This window comes from Castor canadensis, chromosome 3 (genome assembly GCF_047511655.1).
Source record: "Castor canadensis chromosome 3, mCasCan1.hap1v2, whole genome shotgun sequence".
In the NCBI taxonomy this organism is placed as follows: Eukaryota; Metazoa; Chordata; class Mammalia; order Rodentia; family Castoridae; genus Castor; species Castor canadensis.
The window spans coordinates 22,708,908-22,733,361 of NC_133388.1; the positions used below are offsets into that span (position 1 = coordinate 22,708,908).

Genomic DNA, 24,454 nt, shown 5'->3' on the forward strand with positions numbered 1-24,454 from the left:
TAACCTGCTGCTTCCATTCAAAATTCTATTTTGTCCCTTAGATTTATGTCAAAGAAGGACTTCTGAATCAACCTGCAACCTGTCTTCCCTACCTCAATATATAGCTCCAACATTTACTGTAGGGATCTAAAGCCTTGCAGGAATCTACAACTCCTCTTTATCATCCACATTCTTCACGTAACTTGTTACCAGCTTGAATGGTTTCTATCTTCACAGCCAAGCATGCATGCACAGAATCCATCCATATCTCAACATCTCCTCTGTTAATACCCAATCAAGACACTATCTTCTCTCACCTGCACTGTGATATGCTACAGACAGGATTCCCTGCTTCTAATGGGTTCTCTAACTGCCAGTTAGACTGCTGTTGTAAAATGAAAATCAGATGACTTCTCACTCTGGCTCAAAACCCAGCAATGGCCTCCACCAGACTGAGAATGAAATCCAAGTACTGTGTTCTATAATGTCAGACATGAGTGACTCCCTATTTCTCATGATTCATCACATTCAACTCCTCTCCATGCTCACAGTATTCTATCCACATGGAACTTCATGATTTCTATAAAGAAGCCACACCCATCCTCAAGGGTCTTTGTACTTCCTGTTCTGTCTGGAACATCTTTCCCCAGATTTTTAGATGATTCACTCTCCTGTATCACACATGATTTGGCTAAAATTGCAATTCCTGCTGTAGGCATTTCCTATCTAATTCAACTTCTACCAAAGTCTGTCCCTCTATAATTGTATCCTTATGAATTTTTAGTACATAGCTCACACCATGTTCTCATCTTTGATTATGTTTATTTGCTATTTATTTATTGCATTTCTCAGTAGAACATCTATTCCATGAAGGATGGAAGTTAGTCTCTTCCTCACCCCCTACCACTGTATCCTATTTGATTTATTTGAAGGAACAAATAAATCCTCCCATAGGGGAATATTTGATTATATACTGTGGTGGTGGTCTCCAGATATCAGATGTGAGAATATTCATTAAACCCACACACAGCAAAATAATTAGCCCAAGTTGACAAAAGTAGTTCCTGCATCACTCAGGATTTCCTCAGCAATGACTAGGATGCAGGAGTGGCAAAATGAGAGACAATAAGAGAAATACTGAGGCCTTGACATTCTGAAATGAATACTGAGACTATGTGGGACAAATAAGTAAATGCATAAATAAATAAAATTGTTATGAACATCTCACTTTCAATGGCACATACAACAAGCAACGGGGTCAAACCGGAAAGTAGTAAAGACTCAAGAATCCATTCTGTTCTTGTTGCTGTTTGTTTTAATTCTTAACTTGCCATGCATTCTCAAAAGTCATCATATCACTGTGTTTTCAGAAACTGCTGGGAAGTTGCTTAACAAGTCCAGCTCCTTAGTTCAACCGCTGGATTTTTGGCTTTGGACACCAGAGGATTGCAATGTAGGAGGTCCAGACATATTATTGAAGAATGGTGGCTGAGAGCAATGAGCTCTATAAATTATTTTATCTCAATAGAGAAAGGAGAAACATTTTCTAATTTCCCAAAAATACCCAATAAAAAAATTATTTTCAAGATTATGATTCATGAGTAAATGAATTAAAAAATAAGGTTTAGGAAACACAAATCCTGTCAGATTTATTTCAATGTGATCACAAGGTATTGTTTTGCAAGGCTATTTTTTAATTTACATGGGTGTTATTAAGACAGCTTTGGCACTGCTCAGCCTTTCCATTCGTGAAAAGTGTGACAATGGCAGTATTTATGTCACATGGTTATGCAAGTGAGTTAAGTGATATAAAACACTAAAACAGTATTTGGCACAGTAATTTCAGTAAATATTAGTGATTATTACTAATACAAATAATAATTTAGAAAATTTAAAATATATTCATTCATATGATTATTTAAGTTCCTAACTTGCTGACAAGAATTTTTCTTGGTTCCATAAACTGATGTCTAAATTTCCATCAGTTCTAGTTCAATTAGGCACAGAGTACTGTACAGTATAAGTCACTGAAAGTCATTCTCACTCAGTATGATCATTACCCTAATTTCTAATACCAAACTGAAGTATTTATTCTAAATCCATGCTATAATAAGAAAATATGTGCATTTTGTAGTAGAAAAACAAAAAAATGCATAAAGAAAAAATATTGCATCTAATAAAAATAAAAGATATTTTAAAACATTCTGTTAATTTTTATTTTGTAAGTTTTATACTTCTACAATGTATACTTAGGAACTTGAAAAATAGTGTGCCTTTACAGTAAAAAAAAACCAAAAACAAATAGGCACCGTTTCATCAAAGACAAAAGATATTGGGTTCCAATATAAATCCTCCAGTGTGGCCTTCCAGGATTCACCCAAAGAACGAAAATATTCCAGTATACAATCCCCAGAGCTATCATGGAGTGAAGACAGTCAGTTTTATCTAGAGCTGCCTAATGGCACACTTTAATGATAAATGCTAGTTCAGTTATGTAGAGTGCAATGATATATATTTGAATAGCAACAAAAGAGAAATCAAGTAACACTTAATCCACTTTACTTTTGTATGGTTTAGAAAAGATTATTTCTCTAACAAGAACTCTAGCTCAAAATTGCAGTTCCAGGCTGTTATCATGGGTATTTAACACCCAACTTAGCTACCAAGTGCTCACATGGTCAGCCACACCGCTGCATAGTATGGTCAAAGATTCTCTTTTAACTGACAAGTGAAAAGCATGCCAACATTGCTTTCTTTTCCTTTTTAAAAAATTTGTTGCAGCTTTATGCTCTACAGACAATATGCCCATTCTTCAACCAAACAGCTTCAATATAATTGTATTTCTCTTTATTTCTCACTTTTATGTCTTTGTTTTGAAAGGCAATGGTGTGTAGATAAAAGCTTAGGAGTAAGTCAGACAGTGAATTGAATTTCAGCTCCATTCACTTACAGTGTGACCTTGGACAAGTTACTTAACCTGCCTAAATACAGGACATAAAGATCCTCTGTCATTGTATGCAAGACCAATATCACTTTTTCCTTTCCTTTTTACTGTACTATGTACTTACCACATATTTTAATTTTTTTCATGTCGTGCTTTCAATATTTCTAGAGTGATCTCAGCTTCTGCTGCAAAATATATGACTAGGTCCACCCAAATCTCCCTTTTTCTTTTCATGTTTTCACTTACTTTCTTTCAAATCAGACACGGTTTCTTCTTTGTAAAAATTCTGAAAGATGTACAGACAAGTACATGACAAACTGTCAACTGAACCACTTACCAATTTAATTTGTTTCACATCTTCCCATGGTGGTGGCTGTAAATAATGTACTCATATGTGTTGACAATTTAACCTCACATATTTTGCCCACGCAAGGTTTTCTTGACCTCATTGGTATAAAATCACCTTATCCATGCATCCTGCATTTTGTTAGCCCTGAACTATTTCCAACAAAACCATCATCATTATCACATCAATGTTTGCCACTTCCAGTTTTTGATACTTTCCCAAACACCCTTTAAAAATATCGAAGTGTTTCTTTTATACTGTTTGCTATTCCACTTTCTTAAAAAAATACATATACATAGGTGTTAAAGTATCCAGTTTAAAACCAGAGTAAGACTAGGGACACTGTGGTAGCTAACTGATTTCTCAGTCTCATGTTGAAGAGTGATGTCTCACATTGAATCACTAGGTTCTTCATTTTTGACTTTGTTCAGGGTAGGAATCCACTTAATTTTCTTTAAAAACTTTCCCTTAGAATTGTGACAGTTGAATATCTAGTTTCTGTTTTTACTTTCTTTTTTTTGGCCATCCATTTTGATCTTTGAACCCACCCTTCCCTCCTCTTTTCCCAAGCACAGTAAGAGTTTTGTACTATGCATCTTTCTTTTTGCCTTGACCTTCTTCTTTTCTTTCTTTCACTTTAATTCTATCACCATAAACAGCCCCCATTTTGTTCTCTACTTTGTGCTCTGATTTCTCAGCCATGTTTTTTTTCCCACTGTTCTCATTAAATGGATCTGAACCTGAAAATGTCGTCACTGCTATTAATTCTTTGACCTTCACTCCTCAGAGTAATTCCTCCAGAAGTTTCTTAAACATTCCTCTGGACTCTGTTGTCCTGACAAAGGAGTAATGTTTTTTTTCTCACTTTGATATTTCCTCTGGTATTTGAAAGATCTTTCTGTTCTATAGTAATGAGCTCATTTTACAAATATGTTTTCCAATTCATCCTGCTTTTAGGGAATTCATTAATGATTTGAAAAGGCAAACTTCTTTTTTTTTCATTCTTTTATAAGTATTTTGTTTCACTGTTTCTCTATGTACATGGAAATATTGTAAATGCTGTATCCATTTCAGACTGATTCTATATATTTGTATTTTTTTATTTAGTTATTACTAGGTATGTCAATTTGTTTCCCTAAATGGATCTTATGTTCTCTCCAAATGTCACCATTTTTCTTCTTTAACTATAGGAGACATATCCTGAATTAACCTATTCATTTATATTTGGCAAGGGCCAAAAATGTAGAGGCAATATTTGCTATACTATCAAATCTCTCTTCTTTTCCCAACCATAATTTACATCCAGGATCATCTGACTCAGAGTTCATTTACCCCCCAAGTGTCCAGTTAATGTGATAGTTCCACATAATGCACACTTTCTATATAACTATTTCCCAATTTCTAGACTCATACTCAAAAAAGTTTGTTCGTTTGGAATACTAAAGGCTGTAACTCTGATTGTGGCATTTACTGATCTTACATGATCTGCTTCTAAACTGGAATATATGTATATTTATCCTTTTCATTCCATGGTTCTGCACAATCCACAGATTGTTTATATTCACGGAAGCACAATATTTTTCCTAATTTATTATATTTTTTCAAACTTGAGTTTCACTTATTTTCAATGTTTGGAGATTTTTCTTTACTTTCCATAATTTTGTCCTCTTGCTTATTCCCTTTCCTTCCTTTCTTTGTAAATTTCCCCCAAGCTTATGTCCTAATGTGCACATTCTCTTTCTGCCTATTGATCTTCTCTTTTGATAATCACTAGATCTTTCATTTGTTCTCCTTTCTTTTTCTTTCACCATGACAACTTGAAATTATTTTTTAATATTACACTCACTTTGTTTGAAGCCACTTTTCTGCTGCCTTCTTGCTCTAATAGCTCCTGAATAATTTTCATTGGTTCTGAGATTTAGAATATTGGACTTTTAGAAATTTTATACTTGTTTCCCTATTCTTCAAAAGGGTTATGAAGGTACTACAATCACAGCAACAGTAAGTAGTATAGTGTGCTTACTAATATCTACTGAGAGCTTGCAAATATTTATGGTCAGTTTTAGTCCCTCTGCTAAGTGTTTTACCTGGCAAAATTCTCTGATGCAGACACAGACAGATACCGTTAGTCCTTCATTTGAAGAAGGACAAAACTGAGTTCTGCAGAAAACAGCATTCAACTTAAGGTACAATTCTCCAAAGGTTGAGTAAGGAGGAGAAGACATTTCAAATATTCATCCAGCTAGTCTGACCACAAATACCTTCAGTTCCTAAGAATAAATCTTTCCACCAGGATAGTCTTTGGTCAGGTACCATTAGTTCTGGAGCAAGATATGAAATTAAAGACCTACAGGCATCATTCAGAAAACGTGAGACAGGTCAAAGAGAAAATGAGGCATTACAGTGAACACACTTCAAAATGCTTAGCTGCCCCTCTTCTGAAGCTCTCATGTGTTCATGGGACTCAGTATTTGCCATAACTTCTGATCAGGGAAGGCAGATGGAAATAAAGTACCATGTCGGAAATTTTCCATCAGAGAAGTTGCATCATTAAAAAAAAATAAGAATACCAGAAAACCAAAACTAATTGTTTTATGATACAATTCACCTGCTTCTAGCTTCTCAGGTACAGGATTTTCTGAATGTGTGAACTCTGACCCCCAAATTTAGAGAGCATGTGTGAAGTTCATGTTGCACCACCCCCTCTCTCCCTGTACTGAGTTTGAATTCAGAGTCACATGCTTGCTAGGCAGGTGTTCTCCACTTAAGCCACACCTCCAGCCCTTTTTCATATTGGGTAATTCTGAGATAGGGTATCTCGAACTATTTGTCCAGGGTGGCCTCAAACCACAATCTTCCTGATCTCTATTTCCTGAGTAGCTAGGATTACAGGTATGAGCCACCAGTGCCCAGTTGCCACTCTCCTTTCTAACCATCCTTTATGTTATACCTATGAACATTTTTTATGAGAATAATCCAGCTATCCAAAAAGACATGAAATAAGAAATAATAATCTTTCAACTGATTACCCTTTTCTATTTTTCTAGAATTCTCAGTTTTGGTTGTTTCTTTCCAGACTTGTTGCCAAGTTCAGAGAGAGTTTCTTGTGACATTGTGTTTATTTCATTTCAATATTTATTTGTTTGTTTAGTTGTTCATTCATTTTTATTTAACTCATCTTATTTCCAAGAAGTCAATTATTTATAAAGTTTGCTGTATGATTACTTTGTATATTTTACCTTCATACTCTAAAAGACAAAAATTTCCATTACCCATTGTATCAGCCCAAAGGAAAATCATATGTACGCGATTAACCTCATTTTCCTTTCAAGGTATTATGTGTTTTTACCAGCCCTGATTCCTTAGTCATAGATAAAACTACTTTGATTTTTTTTTAAAAAGGCTTTGAGAATTTTGTGGTGTTATTGTTTTAATCCTCTCAACTAAAACTCACTGAAAAACCTGATATATAAAAATGTTAACATCTTTCAGGGTCACAAAAGTAGTTACTGATAGATTAGCAATGAAAACTGAAATCTCATTACTCATATTCTGTTCTCCCTACTGAGTACTGTGATTTTCATTCGTCAGGTGACATTTCTTCCCATTATCTCATCACAGTCATTGCAGTATTTGTAATGATAATATATTGCAATGACAATATATTTTGAGATATTTCTCCTGAACATAAAATTCTAAATAATTGGTTGTAATAAGATGAGTCTCCAATTAATATTATATTCCCTCAAATTAAGGAGCGTAACACATTTTTGTTAAAATATTTTTATTTCAGATAATAAGACAATTCTAAATATCCTCCAAGAAACTTATGTAAGCTATATGTGCCAATATTAAAGATGTTTATATTAGGTGGAAAAGAAAAGGTAAGATAAATTATGTTTTATTATTGAATAATTATGTTATTTCCTCTAATGGTTATTACGAGTGGAGCACATATATTCATATCAATATACGTAGATACATTACCCTGACATATTGATCTGCCATGCTTTTTGAAAGTTGATCAAAATCCAATTATTCATTTCTCATTTTAGTCTCTTTAAAATTCATCTCAAAAAATTTGTTCACTACACAGTCATAGAATAAAAATTGGGGAGTATAATGAGTGTTCTGTTCACTCTTGGAAATAAATAGCCCTGAGGGCACTTTAAAGAGAAAAACCTAATAATCAGTTCAGAACCTAAAGATGTCCAATCCTGTAGATTAAGAATTTACTCATTTTTATCCTAGAGAAAACCTTTCTTTTTATGAAATAGTTCAGCCAACTGTGAAAGACGATCTTTTCATATTTATTTATTTATTTTTGTGGTACTTGGGGGTTGGTGTTGAACTCAAGGCATTGCAATTGCTAGGTATGTACTTTACCTCTTGAGCCACTCCACCAGCCCTAAAGGAAACCTTTCCTCCCCTAAGTAGCTGCTAATGCCTTTGCTTTTCTATTTGCCTTTTGCCTACCTCACAGGAATAAAGCGAGGGGAGAGAAAAGGAATAAAAAGGGAAAGTATTTCAAGCTTTGGACAGAGACTTTATGCTGACTTCCTCTGCTCTATCCTCTGAGATGTACAAAATCAACATTTTTCTTTATCCTTTCTGAAGTTCTTCCAATACCCAGTACAAGGATACTTGTGACTTTCCTTTTAGACACTGATTTCCCAGAAAGCCACTCCATATAGACCTCTCCTAGCTGGAGTCACGTTAATCTCCATAGCAGGGATAAAATGCTACATCACACTGTCTTCCCACATCCATTACCTTGACAAACTCTTGGAATTTTGGACCATCCTTAATCCGTGCATCCACTTGTCCTTTGCTCCTCCTTTGCCAACCTCTTTTGCCTCTTTGGATGAATGTCAGTGCTTGTCCACTGTGTTTACCACTGTATGAGGTAACACCCAACTTCTATCTCAAGGATATATTCTGGAACCACTTAAGCTTAAATCTAAGCTCTTCCACATGACTTTGCACAAATTACTGAATTTCTCTGTGTAATGTTTTCTGCATCATAGAGATTGAAATAGTTGATTTAAAAGATAATTCTTACCAATTTTACTAGAGACTGAGTCAGTGGAGCTCCTGCCTGCCAGGCTAAAAGTATATCCCTTCTAGGGGTTGTTATGGAGATCATGTAGGGTAACATTTGTATATTTAATAAAGTAGCAGAAGAAAAAGAATAAAAAAGAATTATTAGACTTCACGACAGCATTCATAAAGTTTGAACCAAAGTACTTTTATCCACTAATAGGGTAACCTTGGGAAAGTCACTTGAATAATTTTTGTGTCCTCATCTATAAAAATATCCCAGTTTGGAAATATTTAGATGCTACCTTAACATCCAAAGGTATTTGTTAACTCCACATGTCCTCTATTCTTCAAGGAAATGAAACATACCATCTTCCCAGTTTATTAGGACAATGTCAACTCTTTTGTATATTACTCCCCATAGACACAGGTGAGCATCCTGCACATAACCAAAGAGGCAGATGAAATTGATGACCTTGGCTCCTCATGCTACACAGCATCTCCCCGTACTGACTTTAGGGTTACTGTCAACCTGATCTCAGTAAAAAAGCAAAAAGTGGCACAAAATATGAGCTGGTGGAGCAGGCTCCTACAGTGTTTTATCCCTAATGTGGCTATAAAAGGAGCCCAAGTAGTCCTGGCTGGATGTTAATTTAACTGCAGCTATTTATAGTGACCTTAAAAGTGTAGGAAGGAAAGGCTCCATATTAACATCTACAAGTGTTAGTACTCCCATGAACCAATCAGGGGGAGCAAAGTCCAGGCTTATAAAACAAAGTTTATGAGCCACAAACAACTTCTAAAATGAAATATCTGGGAAAAAACAAACATTTTCCAGACACACTTACTTTCAATAGTGTCAGTACTGTTCTGCTGGATAGTGTTTGAAACTGCTTAAAAATTAAATTAAAAATATCTCCTAGCTTAATTGATCAGAAGCTGGAACTGTGCTAAGGTGAAAAGTCAGAAGGTCCAGAGAAATCTTGTGGGTTTAGGTTGACTAAGTGCACAAGGAATATCTCAGCAAGGTAAAGAGATAAGGGAAGACCATGTTTTGTTAACACGACCTTCATTAGTCACTTACCAACTTCTATCACTTTTAGAGTTCTCTAATGATATTTGCCCTTTGCTTCTGGTTGGCAGTTTTCTCTTTGTTTTATTTATATAGCTATTATCAGATTGTGAGTTGCATGTAACTGGGAACTGACTTCCCCAGAGTTTCTCTGCACCAGCTAGCACAATGTCTTTCTCATGGAATTAATATAAAAGTCAAATGAATAAAGGTATATGTGTCTTAGAACATACATCCATACACACACATATATATATATACCCTAAATTATTACCTACTTACTTTCCACTGAAAGTGAGATTCTAATTCTTTTAGAATAGATTGAACCTTATTTAAAAGAATGGGGTAGTTAGCACCTCTCCACACATCCTTCTCACCAAAGAATTAATCAAATCAAGGTCCACAGAAAGCAGAGGAGCTATAAATTATTTAAATTCAGCCTCTAGTTCGTGTTCATATATCTTTTGTTATATTTGATTACAAGTCCTTTAAAATGTATTAAGTGAACAAAATCTTTATGGCCACTAACAGGGACTGACTAAATGTACATTACAATCATTAAATAGCTGAAATTCCCAGGAAACTGATTGCATACCTATAAGAGAAGTAATGCTGAACTAAAAGTAAAGTTTCAAAGTTGATTTTCAAACATACTTATTCATTACCTTGTACACTTTCCTTTTGGTAGGTTTGCTGTCCACAACATTGGAGACAATTCTCCACCAAAAGACTACAAAGATGCAGAAGATTATACTCAAAACTTACAGTAACAATGAGAAAGTTTTTGAAAAAGAGTCCTGTTTGCAATTCTATTGTTATTAATTCTACTGCCAATTGATTTTGTGCTTAAATCTCACCAACATGAACAGTTTTTAGCAATTCTTAGTGGTTTCAAGGAAGAGATTATGATCAGTGAATTCTATGTGACTTAGTGAGTGAATTATTCTTTGCAGTGAAGAGCTGGGTGCCATTTGAATGCTTCCTAAACCCTATTTCAGCATTTCTCAAATCCAACTCACTCATTCCTTCCAGAAATGTGCTTTTCTTTTATGCTCCCTGTCTCTGGCAGTAGATTACTTTCCTTCTGATCAACAAGGCGGGGCAGCCCTGGATTATCCTTGACACCTTCTTTTTTGTCACCAGTCAGATTTAATGATACTCTGAAAACCCTTGCTTTCCCTTCCTCTAACCCAAGCTTTTGTTATTTATTTTTTCATACCACGATAATCTTCTAATTTGCCCTTCACCTCTCCATTCAATTTTTCACAATACTACTGAATTTTTTTTCCAGAAACACTAATATGCTTATATTACTTGCCAGGTTTAAACAAATTAAAAGTCAATGACTTTAAAGCACCTATGTACCCCAATCACAATCTAGGTGCCAATGGGAATATTTTATTTGGCCCATGGTTTTAGTTTTTTCTTTTTAAAAAATCAGTCAATATTTAATAATTTATGGAATTAGCATAGTATTTACTACTTTTCTTGAAAAAAAAAGAAGAGCAACTGACAACTGTTGGTTAATGTTTCTCTTGTTCAACTGATTTTCTGCCCCTGTGTAGCCCACTAAATGCAGCTTCTCCCTGCTCCTATCGTCCCCATCACTCTTTTTTTGTCCCATACATGTTTAACAGTGAGAGCACTGTGTATGGATCATCCAGCAGTTTCTCTTATACCCAACCCACTTCCTCATCTGTAGGCTGGTGCTCATGTTTCTTAGAAGAGTATTCAAGACTCTTATAAACTGGGTTCATTCTCCTTTCATTTTTTCTTCCTCTAGTCCCCACATTATGTGATATCAGATTGCTTCCTGCTCCCAGAACATGTAGGAACTAGGGGTTTAGAGAACTGCACAGTAGACTCACTGTCTGATGTCAAATTAAGTTTTTACCTTTTTAGCTCTAATATCTTGGACAAACTACCTCACCCTCCTCTGCCTTGGATATTTTATTTGAAAAGTGGGAATACTAGTGCCTATCTCATATGATTGTCAAAAGAATTTTTAAATAGTGAGCACATGTGAAACTTTTTAGCACTTGGTAAATACTCAAGAAATTTTAGCAATTGCTAACCTTTCAACAAACATTTTACTAATGAAGTTCTATCAACTGAGCGTGTACTATTGATGTTTTTTTTTTATTTGAGTGGTATATTTTTACTTTTCATTTAATATCCAACTTAAATGTTACATTTGGAAATTTTTTCCTGATTTCCTTATGTGATTTATCACTCTTTTTGTTTATGTAAGTAGCCATAGACTTAACTGATTATATTTCTTTCATGGACAAGCTATTGTTCTCATCGGATTTTAAGCTTCTCTAGGAATGGATTACACCTTTGCAGGTCATTTCATCCTCTGAATATCTAGCTTCATGTTGAATAAATATTCAATTTTCAGAAAAAGTTTATCTCTTGAACCAAAGTGGAGTCATGTGTTTGCCTGTGATGAACCAAGTCATTATAAGCTGAATTAATCTTAAAGACCATCATATGCAATCCATTTACTGGACAAGTAGAAAAGCAAACAAGCAGATGTGGAAATTAAATAATTTTTGTTGGGCCAATTATTGTTGCAGAACAAGAACCATACTGTTAACACTGCTAACACTGTTACCCTGAACTTGCATGTCCTTTTCTCTTTGACATAACCACTCGTAACAGCTACATTCAGATGACAGTGGGGTCATGCAGGCAGGCCTCCTAGGAGATAATTATCTGCCATTGTCATGCTAGGTCATGTAGTCACTGCCACCAAATCTCTGTAAGGGCAAAGATGGTGGCATCAGCCACACTGTTGGGGACTACAGTTTATAATACAGTTGCCCACCATTTTTGTGGAGGGACTCATAAGTCTTTCTCATATTATCTCATTAATATTCTTTTCTACTTGTAACTATGCCAATAGAGTTAACACTGGCATGAAACATATTTGCAACAAATATTTGCTGAATGAATAATGAAGTAGAAGTAATCTGCCAAGATCAGATAGCTAAAAAATGGTGAAATCCCTACTTGAATCTAAAACTTTCTTCTTTCCTTCTCAGAATCTTTTCATTTTATCACACTGCATGATTAGGTGGGTCCTTACTGCTAACCCATGCAGCTTGGTTTCTAGTGTATTGAGCAACTAATATTTTATTGAGCATCTCTTGTGATTTGATCTTATATGCTCTATTTCCATTTCTCATGTATTTCCTTTAACTTCATCTCATCTTTTAAAGTACAGAGGAAGTATCTCACCCTCTCCTGCCTGCCACATCTGTGTGAAGTGCCTCCTGACTTTGGTTTGGTCCCATCATACCATTAGCATTGTCCTCTCATTGTATACAATAAAATCAGGGAACTTGTCCCATTCTATATTGTGGGACAATTTCTAACATACTCTAACAGAGTTCTCAGCCAATTATAAAGACAAATAGATATTTGTTCAATAAATGTGTGGGACAGAACACACAAAAGTCCCAAGAAGTAGAACTTAGAATTGTAGTATAGCGGTAGATCACAAGGTAGAGTCAACTATTAGCTTGGCTCATGTCAAAGTTATTGTCCAGGACCCACTATTGCTTGTTCATAATACTCATATTTTTGTCTTTGTACTCCCTTCTGGACCCAATGGACAGAAATGATTTATTCCTAGTAGACCTTTTCTGCCTGTGCTTTGGGCTACTGTTTCCACTTTCTATTTCACATTTATTTTCTCACTACATACAATTTTCATCTTTTCTAGCTGTGGGCATTTGTTCAAGATACAAATACTCTCAGTTTAAGTAGAGGTTTAGCATTCCTCCCCAAACTAAAAGCAAGCATATGACAATAAGAGGAGGCATTTGATCACACAAGAGATGTAATCTTGTGACCACAAAATATTCTTTTGTGCATGGGTTAAAGAATATATCACTGTGGGAGGTTTGGGTTCAGAAGCTTAGAGAATACACATTTAGGGGAACTGAAGGAGCTGAAAATTGAAAGGAAGTTGGAACATCAGAGTTTGAGTGTGAAGCCTGTTTCTTTGCAGAAGGATGAGGGAGGGGTACATTTTTTATTTCCAGCCTCAGAAGATCTTCTAAGAGAATAAACTCAAGACTAGGTGAGAATTCTGTGGCTTGATTCTATCAAAACATATTGCTATTTGTAGGCTTAGGGATTCTGCCAATAAAATATTTCTTCAACCCCCAAGGTTCTGCAAGAATAGACTCTTGGATAAGATTATTGTTAACAGTACAAGTGTTGATATAGCCATAAGTTAATAGCTACTGGCAAACAGCAGCCTTTTTTGTTGTGTGTGAATAGTTCTTCCTCTACTAGTCTGCCAAACCAAGCACATTTGGTGTATTTTTAAAGTGGCACACGGGAGGTCAATTCATTAATCATTCTTAAATAGTAGGAAACAGAGACTCCTGTCTAGGAAGCCATTGGAAATTCAGTCCATTCTGTTTTCAGTTTCATCTACTACATGGCATTTCCCCTCCTAAAAATTTCTTCCTTCCTTTTCTTACTTCTTAAAGAGCCTACATATTTCTCATCTTCTTATATTAGAATTCATATGATTGCATCACCTTTTTATAGACAATTGATGTGAGGAAAGAGGGTATTTCTAAAATTATATTTCATTCTATTGATATGTATAGAATAACTGTAGTTCACCAAAATTTAGTTTTCCAAACTAAATTTAATTTTCCAAACTGAACTCCTCCTAAGGAACCCATTTCACTGGGTGCACTAGTAGCTCAATGCTTGTCAATAACATGACTATGTTAGATAGATATGCCGTAGATGGAAATCATTTTCCCCATTCTGTCTTTAAGCTTATTTGCAGACACAAAATTTGATGATGGCTGACAGGGTGGAAGGCCTGGATCTAGTTTTGCTAACTGGGCAACTTTGTGCAGCTTATATAACTTTTAAGGCCTTACTTTCCTTCTCTCTAAAATGGGTATAATTGTCGAACTTACTTTGCAGGGGACCTGAGAGGCCAAATTTGATAATGTATGTAAAATATCTTTGCAAAGGGAAGAAATTTGCTCATAGTCTTCTCCTCCTTCCGCTTCATCTTTTCCCTCTCTTTTCATTCTTTGTTTTCCTTCTCTTCTTTCTCCTTTACCCCATTGCCTCTTCCATTGTTCTCATTTCCCATACCTGAAAAATGTTCCTTTACTATATCTACATTCTCATGTGAATCTCATGAGATGATTCAGATTCTAACTTAAACAAATGAAAGTTAACTGAATTTTTCTATTTACATTGAAAATAAATGAGTTTTTTTGGCATAATTTTTCGGAGACTTCTAATTGGAAAGTACTCCAGATTTTGGATGGCACTGATGCAACTGCTTTTCTGTTTGGTAGAGGGAAACCGTAGAGCAGAACATCTAGTATGCTGTCAGATGGAATACAGGGACCTTTGCTCTCTGCCTTCTGGATCTCTGTGAAAAGTCATGTTTGTTTTGAGAGGCAAAGTGACTTTTAAGCAATAATTGAATGCAGAGTATATAATGCTTGCCCACATTAGATTCGAGGCTACCAAGCTGATCAGGCAGCAGAACTCTGACATTTCATTTGTTTCATGTGAATTTAAAACCCAAATATTTAATTGACTTTGAAACTCTATAATATACGGCTTTGTCTCCTCTTCCCTTAGGAGCATCTCTCTTTCCAATCCTACTTTACTCCTAATGTCCAGCCTTCTTGTGGGCCTCAGTCTTCCACACTGCATTGCCACAGCCCATACAAGCATTTATCTATCCTTTGCAAGCCCATTATATACAAGAAACAAGCAAACAACTTGGAGGAACAATTTAATTTCGTTTTACCCTATTTCCAGTGCTCATTCCTGCAACTGCTCTTACTTTCTCAAATTTCCATGACTTCTTTCAGCTTGTATATTTGGAGCATGGTCACATTTCTCAAAGTGTAACCCTTGACTCTCTAATAAATTTTTTAAAAAGAAAACACGCTCATTTTCTCAGTTAAGTTACAACTAGTTTCTGGACCTAATAACATAGATCTAGTCTGTGTAGTGATAAGGACATTATTTTTTCTCTTTTCTCCAGGATAATCTCACACATCAGGTATGGCTTGATTTTCCAAGTAGGAACTGGGCTGTATTGTAAACTCTTATCCCTAGAAAGACCAGGTGGGTCATGTGTGATCATAGTGTCCTTTGTTATTCTTCAGGTGGTTTTAGGTTTCTCCACACATGTCTAATATTCTCAGTTAGCCATTTGACATATGTAATTATGTCAAATGTCCTTAACTTTCTATTCTGATGCCGATGACTTCTCAAGTCTTAATCATTTTCTCTTCCATTTCTTAGAGGTAATTACAGCTTGTGCTGCTTCTCACAAAAACAAGCCAAAGAAAAGCAACCTTGTTATTTAAGAGTGATAGAAAATAAGCAGAAAGAAAGAACTACAATCAATGGAAAATATAGTTCTGCAAAGGGCAAAAAAAAAAAGGTGGAGACAGAGGCTCCTTTATTAAGTACATCTCTGCCTACACCTTACTGAAGTGCCAGCTACACTGTGTCAGCTTTGTGACTGATTTATGGATGACTACATGGACTCACTTTTTTTTTTTTTCAGAGTTTAGCAAAGGCCAAATGATATGTTGCCTGTGTATGTGGTGATCATATGGGAAATTGGGATTTAATATAGGCCTGTTTAAGGGATGATTTACACTTGTGAATAAATTATGTATATATTTTTCTTCACTCTTTCTAGGCAAGCAACACTCTACCATTTGAACCACACTCCTAAACCTTTTGCTTTAGTTTGCTTTTCAGATAGGGTCTCATACTTTTGCCCAGCCCAGACCTGGCAAAAAATTCACAAGCCTCCATATCAATCAATGGTTGTTTGCAGTGGTACATCAGTGTCATCCCAGTTTTTCAGGGAAGCAAAGATAAGAGGATTGCAGTCCAGGCCAGCCTGGCCAGAAAGAGAGACTCTGTCTCAAAAACAACCAAAGCAAAACAAATGCTGGTGGTATGACTCAAAGTGGTAGGGCTCCTGCCTAAGAAGGATAAGGCTCTGAGTTCAACCCTAGTACTGCCAAAAAAAAAAAAATGTGTCTACAGACTAAGGAATTGGAATTCAGCATGTTTTTAAAATTTTTATTTACTATTTATTTATGGATTGGTGGGATTGGACTGGAGTTCGAACTCAGAGCTTCATGCTTGCAAAGCAGGCACTCTACTGCTTGAACCACACTTCCAATACACTTTTGCTCTGGTTGTTTTGGAGGTAGAGTCTCATGAACTATTTACCCGGGCTGGCCTTGAATCTCAATCCTCCCAAACTCAGCCTTCAAAGTTGCTAAGATTATAAGTGTGAACCAACCACACCTGACTGAGATTCAGTACTTGATGGGAACTCTGGAAGGTAAAACAGCTTGTTCAGCCCTAAAACCCTCACTCACAGAGCTCTTTCATGTCTCATGAGGCAAGTTGGATTCTCTGGAAATTTGCTATTCATGCTCATTCTCTCTAGAATTTGAGGAAGTTTCTTAATTATTCCAGGTAGTAGTTTTGCCGTCCACAGAATAACAAGCTCTAAAAATCACCTAAATCATTTACTTGAAAACATTATACATTAATGTTTAGTTTATGGAATCATGGGCTAATACTGATAAAGCATTTAGAAGAACAACTGGTAAATAGGAATCACAGTGTGATAGTAACTCTGTTGCTATTTTCCATGGTAGTGTTAGCTTTATTAAATAGGCTCCATGTGTACATGGTCCACACAAAAAGGGCATTCTTTGGGAATAGGCGCTGCTCAGTGATGAGAAGAGCACCAATTTGAAAGATTACCATATACTTTACTTTCCTGGTTCATATAGCTAGAAAATGCTTTTATAATAAAATGTGCTCTTAATTTTTTCGCATTATCGGTGGAAAAGCAACACAGTCCCCACCTTTCCCGTGCCATATTCTTCTTAAGTATAGAAAATAACTTCTCAATTCTCACTCTGCTTTTAGAAAACACAGACTTCATTTTTTACAAAAGATCATACATTTTCTGGAGCTTCCACGTGTTTACTAATAATGGTTGCAGAGTCTCCTGCCAGACATAAGGACATTCTTGAAGTGGGTGCAGTAGAGGATGAAGCAGGAATGAAAATCTTTGAGTGTTCCTGTTTCTGTGTGGTCCTTCCTCTCCCCAGACCCCACCCTTCTTCTCCAGACTTGCCAAGGGCATTGTACCAAAGGGAAATAGTCTCCAGGGTGGCATTTCTCTCCTCAAGATGTAATAACATGTACACCTAGAGAGAAGAGTGTCAGGACTGACAGAGGGCAGAAATGAGGAGGGCGATTCCCAGAGATTCCACTCCTATGTGTTTTGAACCAAAGGGATTTTATACCTTTGAGAGAGGATAATAGCATGCATTCATCCTTGCATTAAACATTTACTTAGGATCTAGGCAACACGGTGCTATGCAAAGGAAAAAAAATGTTGCCACACAGTCTGTCCAGCTAAATAGTGGAGAGGAAGCAGAACTGTATAATTGAAATATAAAAGCTACATTTCTTAAATACATGGTAAGAGGGGAGTACAGAAGAGGAAGTCCCAGGAATTCCTGGGTAAGGCAAGTATGGTATGTGAGAGGCAATGTGCTTCTAGGCAGAGGAACATCAAGTTCCTAGATAAGAAAGACTGCAGAGGAACGGTGCTTAGGGAGGTCAAAGGGGAAGCTCAAGGGACCACACTCAGGTGTTAGCCAAGAGATAGGCTGGACAGGGAGACAAGGGCTAAAGTTTGAAGTTCATCTGCATGCTCAAGCTATTGGGAGCTTAGAAATTGTGCAAAGGGAGGTTTTAAAACACTTTTAAATATAAAAAAGAGTCAATCTGTTCATCACCTTAGAAACATGAGTCTAGCGATAGTTTTAAGGCTGGGCTGGGGGTGTTGGGGGTACTTGAGAAAGATTGGTCAGACAGGAGGGTGGTAGACTGATTCTGATGAGAACTGATGTAGCCCTGAACTATGACAAAAACAAATAGAATGCAGAAGGGGAGACAGTGTCGGATGTGAAATGACAGTGCAAAATAATCACCCAAGGCTGTTGGAGTTGCTCAAGTGGTAGAGAGGCTGCTTAGTAAATGTGAGACCTTGAGTTTCACACCTTAGCATCACCAAAAAAAAAAAAAAAAAAAGAGTATGATCATTTTGGGCTCTCAGGTGGTTGGAGTTACTTATCATATGATATAGGACATAGGGCTAGGAAATAACTAGCTTAATTTTGTCTCTGCTCAGTTTGAAAAAACATTGGAAAAAACCACATATGGAATCAGTAGACTGGAGCTCAAAAGAAGGGTTTAAACTGGGTATTGGGTTATCAGCATGCATATGAATGGGCCAGTTTACATGCTCAAAATATAACTGTAGAAAGAAAATTAGTGATAATTAGAATCATAATGTATAGAATAGAATCTGAAGGTTCAAATTTAGATCCTAGAGCTTCAGTGTTTGAATTAAGTTTCCAACTGCATAATTTACCAAACTGTTTAACCTTGAGCAAATTATTTATAGTCTCTGAGCCTTATGTTCTCGTCTGTAAAATACAGGCAATAGCAGTATCTCCCTTACAGCATTGTTGTGACTATTGAAGAAATTAATACTTTTAAAATATTTGACACTAAATTAAGTAAGAATTAGTATTGATAGAGACTTTTATAATGCATTACAGGTATTTGAGGGAGAAGACAGGAAGTTTGCAAAGAGCCTTAGATAGCCCCAACATTGAAAAGTAGAAAAATGAGCTAGAAAAAACAGTATGAAATACAGAGACAGAGAAGGAGGAAAAGACCTACAGAGAATGATGTTCTGTGAACCAACAGAGGAGAGATTTTTCCCAGAGTGTTTAACATGGGCAAATGCTGACACACAATTCTTTCAAGATTGGAATTTAGGGGTATTATTGATATGTTTTATTGGAATGAGCATATTTTTGGGAAGATGACCCTGATCAGTGGGATGATAATGAATAAAGGACAAAGATTTGAAAATCCTTTTTATGCATCTGTCTTTTAAGAAATTTGGTAATGTGAGGGAAGGGGTAGATGAAGAAGGAGCTGGAGAGCTATGGGAATGTGAGGGAGTATTTCTGGTTTTATTATAGGTTATATTTGTTGTTTCTGATATGAGAGAGACATAAAAAGCATGAGGAAAGTGAGCTGGAAAACATATGAAGGAGAATATATATATCAGGCAAGCATTCTGATAAGAAAGAATGATAATTTTCTTTGTTCTCAGTCATGTAATAAAAGCACCTGAGTTTGCAGCTTTCCCTACATTATCCAACCTCAACTCAATTCCTGACATGATCCTTAAAAGTTTGATGGCCTATATTTTGAGATCTGTGTTCTTTTATGATCTGAAGTGAATCTGAGGCGAGTCTGTACAATGCCTCTGTCTGTAATCGTACTGCTCTGGTCTGTGCTGCCCAATCCAGTGGCCACGAGACACATGTAAGTATTTAAATTTAACAATAAATTCAGTTTCTCAATTGTACTAGCCACTTTTCAGATATGGATGTGACTAGTTGACTTTGAGTTAGAGAGCACAGATGCAGAACAATATCTTTTGTACACAAAGTTCCTTTGGACAGTGTTTTTCTAGTTTTTTTGGGGTTTGTTACATATTAGAAGCTCCTGATAATGTTGCTATCATCAGACTATTGACCTTGGGCCCTGATTGTTCAAGGTCTCCCCACTGTGTTCATTGTCTTTTATTAGTTCTCACTGTGGGAGCCTTCTTTTAATCATTAAAGAAATATTCTTTTCATTGTCCACGGGAGTATCCTTTGAAGAACTTGCTAGATGTTCTCTTGCCTACGGGTTTAGAAGGTAGTACGGCAAACTATCTTCTTTGCTGAGTCCTGCAGTCTACTTCCAGTTTACATCCTTTTCATGTTGTGGACTTACTTTTGTGCTCCTTTCACTTTGAGTGAAAGTCAATTTGGAAGAGTAGTTGGCAACATGAACTTTGGATTAGATGGACAAGCTATTACAGTATTTTATGTGTTTGACACAGATATAATTTTTAACCAGATAGAGTTTCATTTTGTCACCAGTGGAATAGGAATGAAATCAGTCTACTACCACAGGTCTTATGGAGACTTCATGACACGAAGCTATCTTCTTTCTGAGGGTTATATGACACAAACCTTTCTTTCTTTTCTTCCCTTGCTTCCCCTCTCTTCCCTTTGAGACTGCTCCCATAACTATGTCAGAGATTATATTTGATTTCAGGTATAGAACCTTTGATAACACAGCTTCAGTAATTAGTGGTTTACTATTTCTCTGGAGGATGAAGGTCTGAAGTGTGCTGGGGTCAGCTATGGTCTACTGGCTGAAGGACTCAAGAACTTTGTCCTTTCAAACTCCTTCTTGATCTTTTTATTCATGCTGGTATAAATCCAGTCATCATGACTGATCCACACAGAAAGGAGGGGAAGAGTGGGTGTTGTCTTAGGAGGAAAAAGTTTTCCCAGAAATCCTTGGTTAGTCCAGAGGGTTGGTTGTAAGATATCTGCCCTTCCTTGTCGAGAATATATGGGAGATCTTCAGTTAAAGTGGTGTGGAGTGAGACAATCTACTCCTTTCTCCACAAGTACAAAAAATGTGAGTACTTACAGGTCCACTTTTCTTCCTCCCCACGCCCAGTTGCTGTGCATCTGTATTTAGTACTCTACTCGTGTCTAAATGGCTCTCATAGAAATCAAACACCTTGTCCTTGCTCCCAGACATCTCACTCCACTACCTTGCAATGTAACTGTCATTTTGTACTTTCACAGTATAGGCCCAGCAATATAGTACGAATAACTTCATTTTAAGTATGTTTCTACCTGAATGTATTTTTTTCTACAGCATCTGAAATCAACAACTAGCTAATCAATAGCCATGTTGTTAATTCTTCTCTCAGCTCTGACTTTGCATTAATTCAAATCAAAACATTCTTTTTACCACAAAGCTTAATATAATAGCAAAAGCACTTTTTTTGTACTCAAAGGATCAGTAGATTCTTTTGTAGTAGTTTTTCTTCCTTAAATGTTTTTGTATTTTTGTGTTTGTGCTGTCAATTGTTAAACTAAGTAAATTATGTGTGACTGCTTTTAATATATATTTGAACATGTATATGTATATTCATTTATACAATTGCATTTCATATCCTGGAAATGGTGAATAGTTCTTCCTGCTAATTTTTAACCTTTTCACATTTTATGATTTTATTTTTTCTCGTAATTGCATTGTCTACTATTTAGAAGGAAGAAAAATTGAGGAAAATGGGTAATTCAAGGGAAACTTAATATATTAAATTTGCTCTAACTTTGTGACCCTGTGAGTAATATCAAAACTTATAAATAGTCTCATTGTAATGTGAACATAAATATGGCACATAAAGTCAAGACTCCTGAATGAGGCACCCTGGGAAGAATGTTCAAAGACCTACCATTCTCTAAATTTAAGCAGTACCAGTGCTGGAGTTAAGAACATCTGTTTGAAATGACTTTACAGTAAGTATTTCTCCTTTTACAAGGAAAAAATCTGAATAAAACATCAAGTGCTTACCATTACATCATGCTACAGTTTTTCTACACCTCTGTAGGGCACACAGTTATATAAGCTTAATCCCCATTCCCAATAAACTGTCAATAAAAGCTGCCCTCTTCTCTGCTCAGCAGACATTCCTGGAGGTTCTATGTTGAAAGGACATCTCAGAGAGATCTATGCTGGAAATTGCATTTTCTTATACAGCTTCAAATAAGATCTGCCTTGTATAGGCCCTTTCTAATCAATTTCTGTTGGAGGGAAAAGGAGGAAAACAAATCAAATCAAAATAAAGCCAAACAACACTAAAACAAATATGAATCACAAAGCAGCTAGAAGGGGAATGAGTCTCAGGATCGTAAATCACATGTTAGGGTTGGCATTTATTCTTTGCAAGGTTGCAAAAGGAGAATTTCTCTGGTGCAAAGTATTACACAACTAACAAAAGCATGCATTAGACCAGAGAGCAGAATTCTTTTCAGTTTCTGTGAAAAAACACAGAATCAGTACTACAAGTAAGGTAGAGAAAGGAAGAGTTTAGGGGCAAACACACAACACTTAGAGTTCTTATTCTCAAACTCTTAATTATGTGCCATTTGGAGTAACTTAAATAAGTTCACTTTCATTATCTTATAATAACACAAAAGCAAACCAATATCACTTTGATACCTATACCATAGGAATAGCTCACTATCAGAGCCAAGTGACATGTGCTTATAGAGAAGTTTCAGAACTTTAAAACACTGTGAAATGATTATTTTGTAAATAAACAGTTATAGGAAAAGCAAAATTTTTGAGCCAAAGTAAATCTCAGATTTGTCACTCAGTTTTTAAACTAAATATTTAACTATTGATTAGTAAATATTTTAAGTAGATAAAACTATTAAAATATTAAGATATTTACCACAATATTCTTGATTCTTCACTATTTCCAAATTACTAAAAAGTCATCTACTTTTCCTTTAGTTCCTTACATAGAGTACTGAAATGTAAAATAATTTTTGTTTTGTGTAGTGTCAAAGACTGGGGCTACATAGGTGGCAAATTTCCAAAATTTACTCCAAAAATATCTTCATATTTCCCTTTCTTCTCCCACTCTTTGGTATTCTAGAGACAAAAGGGAATTGAGATGAGATAGTGTGGGAAAACAAACCATCAGCTTTTCATCAGAAACATTCCTTTTTAAAGTAAAGGAAAAAAATTTATAAGAAGCTAATTTTTAAAAAATAAGTTCTTATACAACATAGTGAGTATAATACCATGTTCTTGAAAATTGTTTAGTGTAGCTTTTAAGTGTCTCACTAATAATGATGTCTGTGAGGTAATGTATGCTAATTAACTCAATTAACTATTCCACTATGTGTACATATTTTAAAACAGTAAGTGGTACTTGAGCAAATATTTGATAAAATTTTTATTTTTCAATTATAATTCATTAATTAACTAAGGCAAGTTATTGCTGCTCATGGCAATGTTACATGGCATATGAATGCATTTCCTTCCCAAACACATATTTGTTTTCATGAGGTCATGTATGTTGTATTTCAAAATAGGAATAAGTTCTTCTAATAGTCTTCCAATTTTATTTTAAAGCAGTAACTGGGCCTATGGGATATATTTGACTTGATATCTTTCTATTTATTTTTTGTTTTATGTTTTTGTATTATTTTTCTCAAAGTTTTCTTACCTGTTCTATCCTATAATATTGTCACCAGCTACATGTATGTGGTTTTTTTTTGTATTCAAATATAAATTATTTAACATAAAATAAGAAAACACAGTTCCTTAGTCAAGAAAGCAGCATGTCAAGTACTCATTAGTCATCCACTTGTGACTAGTGGCTACCATATTGATTATTGATATAGAACATTTCCTTCATTACAGAGAGTTCCACTTAGCAATGCCGGTTTAGCTTCTCTCCACTTAGTCCATGGTGACTTCAGCTTAAAAAAAAAGAGAGTAAGAGAAATAAATGAAAAAGCTATTCACAGTATTATGAACTTCAGATCTTCGAAGGACTGGAAAATATCACGTGTTTGGCCCAGATTTCTGCCTTCTCCTGAGTGAGATCATGCGTTTCTTCTTTACAAGGCGAAGTAACTCACCCAGAAACACCAGGTGAGAGGTTCAAGTTCATACCGTGAAAGGGTGTCAGACAAGAGATTTTAAACTTGGTTCGCTTTTCTCTCATTGCAACGCAGCTTTTATAATGTCACGCTGCTACTTCTCATTCATCACAAACTCATAAAAGATAAAGTGCAACAGGCTGCAACTTTATTGACTCTGACAGTAATTCATTGTAAAATTTAAAGCCCGTTAGAGCATGTCTATGAAAACACTCTCACAATGAAACCATAAGTAAAATACCCCCTCATTATCATAGATGATTCATGAAAAAGTAATTGTTAAAGTTATTGAGCAGCTGTGTTCCATACACAGAACACACACCTTAGCCACAACATTTCATTATCATAGTTAACAGCCCTATAAATTAGCATTATTATACAAATTTCACAGATGA

At 35.7% G+C, this 24,454-nt stretch overlaps 1 long non-coding RNA gene across 1 annotated transcript in view; it reads left to right on the forward strand.

The window, feature by feature from the left end:
• Window positions 1–24,454, forward strand: part of LOC141421269 (uncharacterized) — a 56,316-nt gene that overhangs the window by 20,911 nt on the left and 10,951 nt on the right. The gene's annotated exons all lie outside the window — the stretch shown is intronic.